We start from the raw sequence: 8070 nt of genomic DNA on the forward strand, positions 1-8070 counted from the left end.
TGATAGACAACATATTTTCAAATTAAAGGCCATGAAACTCCATGCGAACACAAGAAAATACCTTTTTACTGCAGATCTTCAAACCCTGGAACAGGTTGCCCAGAAGTGTTGTGGAGTCTCCATCCTTGGAGACATTGTTCAAAACTTGACTAGACACAGCCCTGGGCAACCTGCTTTAAGCTTTAGGTGATCCTTCTTTGAGCAGGAGGTTGAACTGGATGGTCTTGAGTGGTCTCATCCACCCTGAACTGTTCTGTCATCCTGTGAAGTTAATCTCTGCCTGATGCAGGTCAACCAAGGACTGAGATGAACAATTTCAGCTTTTCCTGTTTGATTTATACTGCTTCTTTAATTAGATAAATAGAAAAGGAACATTCTGTTTTCTTGATTAAGAATCACATCAAAAAGTTGCCATCTTTTTCACATTTAGCTATTGTTTAGTCAAGTACAATCTAACAGTCAGTTCATTTCAGTGCTCCAAAACTCAAAAGGAATTAAGACCTGATTAAGTGCTTTAAAGACAATGTACTGTCCACATGCCAGGTCTCACAGGAATGATATCAGAAATACCAGACCACTGGAAATGTCCCTGTAGTATAGACCACAGCTGAAAGACGCATTACTTGCAAATTCTTGATTCTTTAACATATAAAACAGGTAACTCACACACAGAAATGAAGGAAATGCAGTAAGTCCTGACAGTTGTGAGAGTTAAACATGAGCTTCTGGGGAAGGTGTTTCCAAGTTTGCTCAAGCAACTGCTGACACATAATGGTAATTCAGAGAAGGAAACTTCTGTTCTTAATGATCCAGACACAACTGCCTCAAAAACTGTGCTAGAAAATAAACCTGTGCTTACAGTTCAGCCTGCTCTGAACTCTGCTTTGCTGACATATGGCCTCAGCATGCTTCCTGTCACTTTGAATTTTTCCAAGGACAGATGTGGGCTGTGCACTGAAGCAGGTTGCCTCTGTGCTCCCCCCTGCACTCAGAACAGCTGCATTACAACTGCATACAGCATCTACAACTGACACTGAAAAGCAGCAGAAACAAGCTTCTTAACATAAATTTGTAGATGCTAAAAAGGGCATTCTTCTTTATTCAGCATGCTGGATGTTCAGAGTATAGCTCCTCTAATCGAACCTGCCAAAAGACAGACAGACAGGGCCTTTTATTACACCTACTGTTTACACCTACTATTCATTAGATAGTCTTGCTTACTTAATACATATTCATTAGTTTGTTTACATAGTCATACCCCCATTGGAAGTCCTTCTTTGGTCTTTCTGGGTCTTCTTTGTTGTCTTGACCTCAGTTCTTGAGCAGGTACAGCAGGTACAGCATCATTGTGTTCCACCACCAAAAACCGTTATGTTTGTTCTTTATTTGATCTTGTTTGGGTACACAGAGCTTAGTTTACATCTTCTTTGTTTGCGTACCTCCTGACTGAATACTCTAGGACTTCTCTAAGATCATATTGCTCCTTATTTGGGCATTTTGGGATACTGTGAGTAAAGTTTCTATTTCTTCTACCAAATCCCCCCTTTTTCTTGAGACTAAATTCCTTAATCTTACAAAACTATGAAATCCAGCTGGCCGCTCCATTATAGCATTTAAGGTTTGTTTTGTGCACCCCAGAGAGCTTCTTATCCATAATTCTGAGGGTACTTGACCTTTATCAATTACTGTTATGTTGGGGACTAAGGCTTCTAAAGTTTCCCCAGCCCAGGGGAAACACTTTACAGACTTTATTTCCACATATCCAATGTGTAAAATCCTTGTTCCATTTGGTACTGGTGCAAGATGATTCATTTCTCCAACATTAATTGAGTACATTTGTGTGATTTCTGACAAACATGACACTTCCATCAGTACAATCTAGTTTTCCTGATTCTTTAAGGGAGTTACATCTTTCCACACGTTGTATGATCATAAGAAATATTACTGGGTACTTGCACACTAACTGGTATGTCTACCTTTTGGTGAAAGGAAATGTTTACCGAGTAACTAGTATCTATTTCTCCTGGAATTGGAAATGCATAAATGTTTAATGGCTTCATTGAGTTTTTAGGTAAATGAGTGAAAAACCAACAATCATTTTTACACAACACTTGGGCCACAGTTTGTAATAAAACTAGATATAAATTTTGCTCCCAAGTCAAGATTGAATTTACTATTGTCAGGATAACAAAACAAGATTTAAGCATTTTGGTTTTTTTCAGACAACTGATCAATTACCCGAGAGGGGCTTCAGCCTTTTTAATTCTGGAATAATGTATCCATTATTTTACTCCATCTAGTTTTAATGCACTATAAGAGAAGAGGAAACAGCCAAATGCCACTTTTGAGAATGGGAGAGGAAGGATGCCAGGCTACTTGTGGTAAACTTTGCAACCACAGAAAATAGAGAATTTGCGATCAGTAAGCAAATATATGCAAATATTGCCAAACACCTGAAACCTTTTCTTCAAAACTTCTTTAACAGTTGGCAAACACTGAAGTGTTTTCTTGTAGCATTTAGCAGAAGACCTAAGATGCTTAACGGGAGCTCTTCAAGGAAAGTATGAATCATGTTGCTTTAATAAAAAAAATCAACTCCCAATTTCCTGGCTTCATGGGGAAAAATCAAATACTCAGGTTTCTCTTTAATACATTGATACATTAGGCCATAAGAACCAGCATAAAGACTACAATGAAAAGAAAAAAGGAAACCAGTTCAGGAGTAATGGCTGTCACTCCCACAGAGCCCTGTGCTGCTGCTCCTGACATGAGAGAGTGAGGCTGCTGAGTACAGCTCAGTGTCACAGCAATCCACCAGTTCCTGTCCAGAAGTGACACAGCTCAGAGCGCCTCTGTTCCTGCCAGAGTTAGCCCATAACCCCATCAGCCTGCCACAAAAATCAAGAGATGCCAGTGAATTTTATAAATGACAAACGGAACTCAAAAGACAACAGCGCTGTGATGCAGCACAGCAATGATGTCATTGTTGACGTGTTGCATCATTGTCATTCATCCACATGGTCCCTTTTCCCCCATTGCAAAGATGTAACACTCAGATTATGACACTGTAAATACACTAGTAGATGCAAAAAAGCTTTTCACTTGTATTTTCATGTCCCTGTTCACAGGATGTGTGTGCATGAAGAAAATAACCTCACACAGGTGAAGTCTCAGAAGTTCAAGTGCTCAGCACACTTAGCAGAAATATCCTAATGTCACTCAAATCTAGAAACTGAGATCCTTTTCTCTTAAAAAATTATTCCTCACATATGATAGCAGACACTTTGTCCCCCACTCTCTTCCCAAGCTCATGCACAGTAATGCCACCAAGGCCTGTGAATTCCCTCTTCACCCACCCTGGAGAACATGAAAGGAAAATAGGTCCTCCTTGTGGTATATTCAACTAACGAGTTCAGGCCTACTGAAATCAAGAGTTATTTCACTCCAAAACTAAGCTGTGAATACTGTAAAAAACACTGGAATTTCACCGAGAGGCTTTTATGTAATTTTACACATAGCTTCTATTAATTCTTCAATGATTTTTTAAATGTGCCCAGAAACTAAATTAATAAAGGGTTCAAAAGGAACATTCATCTTATACAGACCTTCAGAAAACTATTCTGACATTTTTCTCCACAAATGGAAATGCTGTTCATGACCTGATGGCTTTCTTTAAGGATCAGAAAGAGAACATTTTCTATTTGAATGGAACTAGAATTCCTAAAGGCACAATGATGTTTTATACTTTCCCTCTTTCAATACCTATCTTTGAGTCATGTCTGAAAAGCAACAATATAAACCTTACAAATGTGGAACACCTTTCCTCCACATAAAAGGAAGACTGAATAAAAAATTATTTTATTTCTAGCTTTTGTCACCACTATTCCTTTGCAGTTTGAGTCTTTCACATCTCAACTGTAAGCTATACTGTCACTGAGAACAGTCCTGGCAACAACATACTCAGCAATAAAAAAAATCTTTAGAAATAATGAATTACTTTTAAAGGTTCTTAACATAAAATGAATTTGCATTATATGCTTTCTAAATTAGAAAATCCATTACACCCTAGTATTTTAAAAATAAAAAAAATAAGACTGCCTTTAAAAAAGCCCTATTACACTATACTTACACTGGCCTTTGTTCAGGTATCTGTGTATCTGGAAATCACAAAGAAGCTAATTTTCTAGGATTGTAATGACATGTAGCTAAGAGAGGAGAGCTGCCTTGTTAAATTGCATAGCCCAGTATAAACTTCTGGCTAGCAATGAAAAAGTAATTTTCACTTTTTATGTGCACTAGAAAAAGTAATTTTTACTTTTTATGTGCATTTTATCTGCACTAAAATATTCACTTCTAATTTATTAAACATAAAATATCAAAAACTGAAATATAGATTCCACTACCCTCAAGTCAACTTCAAACTAGGCTAAACTTTATGTGGATGTATCTGTATACCCACAGAATATATCAAATTCTCCTAGACTTAACAGTTGCAGTGAAGCTCTTTTCCTGAACAGAGCAGACACTTGCCATAACCATTGAAAAAGGGAAAATCAGGAGCTTTGTTATAGTGCCACACATGCAGGGAAAAGCACCCTGACCTTCCACACAGAAAGCAGCTACAGCACAGCTCGTTTATGCTCTGAAGGCTTTACCAGCTGGAACACCGATTGTCCTTCAATGGGTGGGTTCGACACCTGCAAACATCCAGTGAAAACAGGCCCTCTCCAGTGCTGCCCATCCAACTGCACGGTCAGAGTCCACCACAACCCTGGGCACCTTAAAGCGCTGGTACTTCCAGCATACAGCTGAGCATGATATGTTTTCTCTCCTCTCAGGACAACTCTGGGTCTGGGAATAGTTAATGTGATTTGTCTGAAGTTTGAGCCTTGGCTCATTGTCTCCTAGAAAGAGATTAAACTTATTTTCAATTCCATGTGTCGTGCCTGCCAAGGCGAGAGCTGCTCACAGGGAACTCCAGCCTGTCAAGGACTCGGCCCAGCCGGGCAGACAACTCACAGGGCACGAGGAGCAGCACCAGTTGCTCGTGTACATCAAAGTGAACCTGTTTTCTAATAGGGACTGAATCATTCTCCTGCCTGTTTTACTTCAATTAAATATTTTTAGGGGAAAATTTATGATCAAACACAGAATCAACATCAAGTACTTATTGAGGTTGCAGGGCCTCTTTTAATGTTTTATTAACTTTGCCTTGCTGACCATTTCGTGTCTAGAATCTGAATTACTGGATTAGCACAAATCAGCTGGAATCTTCCCTCACTTTTCACATCCTTCCAGCTTTCTGTGCTTCTCTGGAGCAATATTTTTCTTTGTCATACTCTGTAGACCAAGTAATATTTGCTGGCCATCGTGGCCTTGGATTCTGAGAAAAATTCTGTCCTGCAAGTGATTTTGGACAAAATGCTGAGGGATTTTGAATCTTTTTGGAATCCCTTTCAAAAAGCTCTGGTTACTTTTCGTGATGGTGTTTTACTCAGCTTCCCTGACTCACCTTGAGACACAAATCAAGAGTCAATGCTGCTCCCACAAGACCTTTCAAGAATTGTCCTGCATGTTAGTGTGTCACATGTTTAGTTTATGAAGAAATAAGTAAATAAAGTTCATTAAAGCACATTCAATACTTTATCACTATGCACTCAGATCTCACTGAACTCCATGGGAGACAAAAATAAGTTCCTGACAGGACTGCATTCTATAAAACAATTATCAAAACATCCACCATGATGCAGGGTATGCATGTGAGAGATCTGAGTAACTTAAAAAATCTCTGCTCAGTTTCCCCCGACTTAGACAACACCACACACCTGCTCCCGACAGTTGTGATGGAACACTGCAAGGTTGCTGCTTAAAGGCTTTTTCTCATTAATATATAGATTCTAAAGAGCAAATTCAGCTGGGAACTTAAAGCAGAAGTGCAGATTTAATGGAAAGAAGTTCTTTCCAGTTCCTGGAAACATATTCCTCCTCTTACTGGAGTAAATTCATGGCAGAAAAAAACCCCAAACAAAACCCAAACCACAAGCCTGTCCTTTGCCAGCCTGCACAGCCGTGGTTACTACAGAGAGAACCTTTCAGCTCTACAGTGCTTGGTGTTACGAGGCATCCTACACATCAGCAACCTTAAGGCACTCCTAACTCTGCTGCTTCGGGGCATGTGAGAGGACAGTTTAATCAGTCCCCAGTCACTTTGGTTTCAAGCAGAATCCTAATATCAAAGAGTACCTTCGAGAAATGGAGATGCTGCCTTGGTTGCACGGTGAAATGAGGCGCTTTCAGAACAGTTCGTTCCACAAGTACTCGGCTGACTGGGAATCCTGGCAGCGCACCCTTATCGAGAGGAGAGATGCGGCTTCTCACGACACCTTGTGGCAGCGTGACAAGCTGCTTTTGTTTTCACAAAAAGTAATTTAAGATGTTGCAAACCAGTGATACTACAGAAAATCAAACACACGACAGTCAATGAAGCTGAACAGAGCAGCAACACTTCTTAAAAGTCGGGAAAATTCCCCATAAAGACACCAAGTATAAAATAATAAGACCATTATTTTTAAGTAATAAAGTCAGAAAACTGAAACAAATTCAATTTGAAGCAATTCAAACTGCATGTAAGCTACAGATGTATAAGTATAATAATACAAGTGTGTATTATTAACACTTAACATATTCTTATCGATTCTAACTAGAAAATCAGAATTTCCTTTCCACATTGCAACTTGCAGGGAGAGACTGCGACAGCAGGGAAAAGCTTCATTGTCCAGAAACGTAATTAGAAGTTGACTCAGTTAGGCCAACTTATCTTGATATTTATGTTGCACGTAACTGGAGAAATAGCAAAATAGCAAATTTTATTTCCAATTTGTTTTCAAATTATGTTTTGAGAAAAAATGTCTTTTAATTATACCCGAAATAACACAAATTGTGGTTCAATACTGTTCTACTTGGAACACATCAGTCCCAGAAGAAACAGTAACCCACCTAGAAAAGGAAATCAGGGAGAGAAGTCACCACAGACATTGCAAATGGCAATATCCAGTGTACAAGGGAGCTAAACTGCTGCTAAACAGAGACGGGCTGCAAACCCGTAAATCCTGATCTCTAGTTGCCCCCATTCTGAGAAATAGGCTACAGATGAAAATCAGGTTTTTGGCCATTTCTACTACACAAATCAAAGCAAAATCTCGAGAGCAGCAGGGCAGCCGCAGCTGGGCACCGCTCCCTGCAGCCTCCCCCGCCAGGCTGTAACCTCATGCTGCCGATGCGGGCACTAGAGGGACCCCCGGGCACCTCACCGGTGCTGCCCCTCGGGCGTCTGACACACAAACTTCATCCTTCGGCTAAAGGGAAACATTTCTGTCACATCTAAACTCATCAAGTGCTCAGTCCTGCAAAGAAGAGTTTGGTTTCCTATTTATCTGGGGGTTTTTGTTTTGTTTTGGGGGGTTTTTTGTAAAGAACACAAATAGATACTCAAATAGCCTTCAGGTAGAAGGTAAAATAATCTTGGAGAATATTAGCCCCGTAAAATGAAGAACATGTTGTCTCAGAAAGCAGGTTGGGAGGCAGAGTGGCAGGAAGGTGATTCTCATAAACTGTGGAACCCTGCCACAAGAGCTCATCTCTCCTCATTTCAGAAAGCAGTTTCTCGAGGTCAGCAAACTTTCTTCTCATGGAATTCTGTCTTCTACTGACAGGGGCATAATATACTTCCTACATTTGTGGTGCAGATGTTGGGTGAAGTTATACAGTCTTAACTCACAAATACTGTAATTTTGTGGGTTCTCCAGACCTAGATCATTTGCCCAGAAAGTAGAGTGAAACATAGATGACTCTGCTCAATCTTGATCCACATGCTACAGAAAATAAATGTAACTGTGAAGTGGTATGAAAGCAGGACCTGCAGAAGACCCCTCTGGGCCAAGCTTAAGAGTAATTTATAAGTATAAAGTTGATAATTAAAGACTTTTGTGATCTGTTTTTCTCTCAAATTCTCTTTTCCAAAATTGATAGTTAAGTCTATAAAGGGACACTCTATTGGGAACTTCAGGTGCT

The sequence above is a fragment of the Pipra filicauda genome, unplaced genomic scaffold, assembly GCF_003945595.2.
Source record: "Pipra filicauda isolate LSUMZ 115617 unplaced genomic scaffold, ASM394559v2 scaffold206_size1356665_pilon, whole genome shotgun sequence".
Classification (NCBI taxonomy): Eukaryota; Metazoa; Chordata; class Aves; order Passeriformes; family Pipridae; genus Pipra; species Pipra filicauda.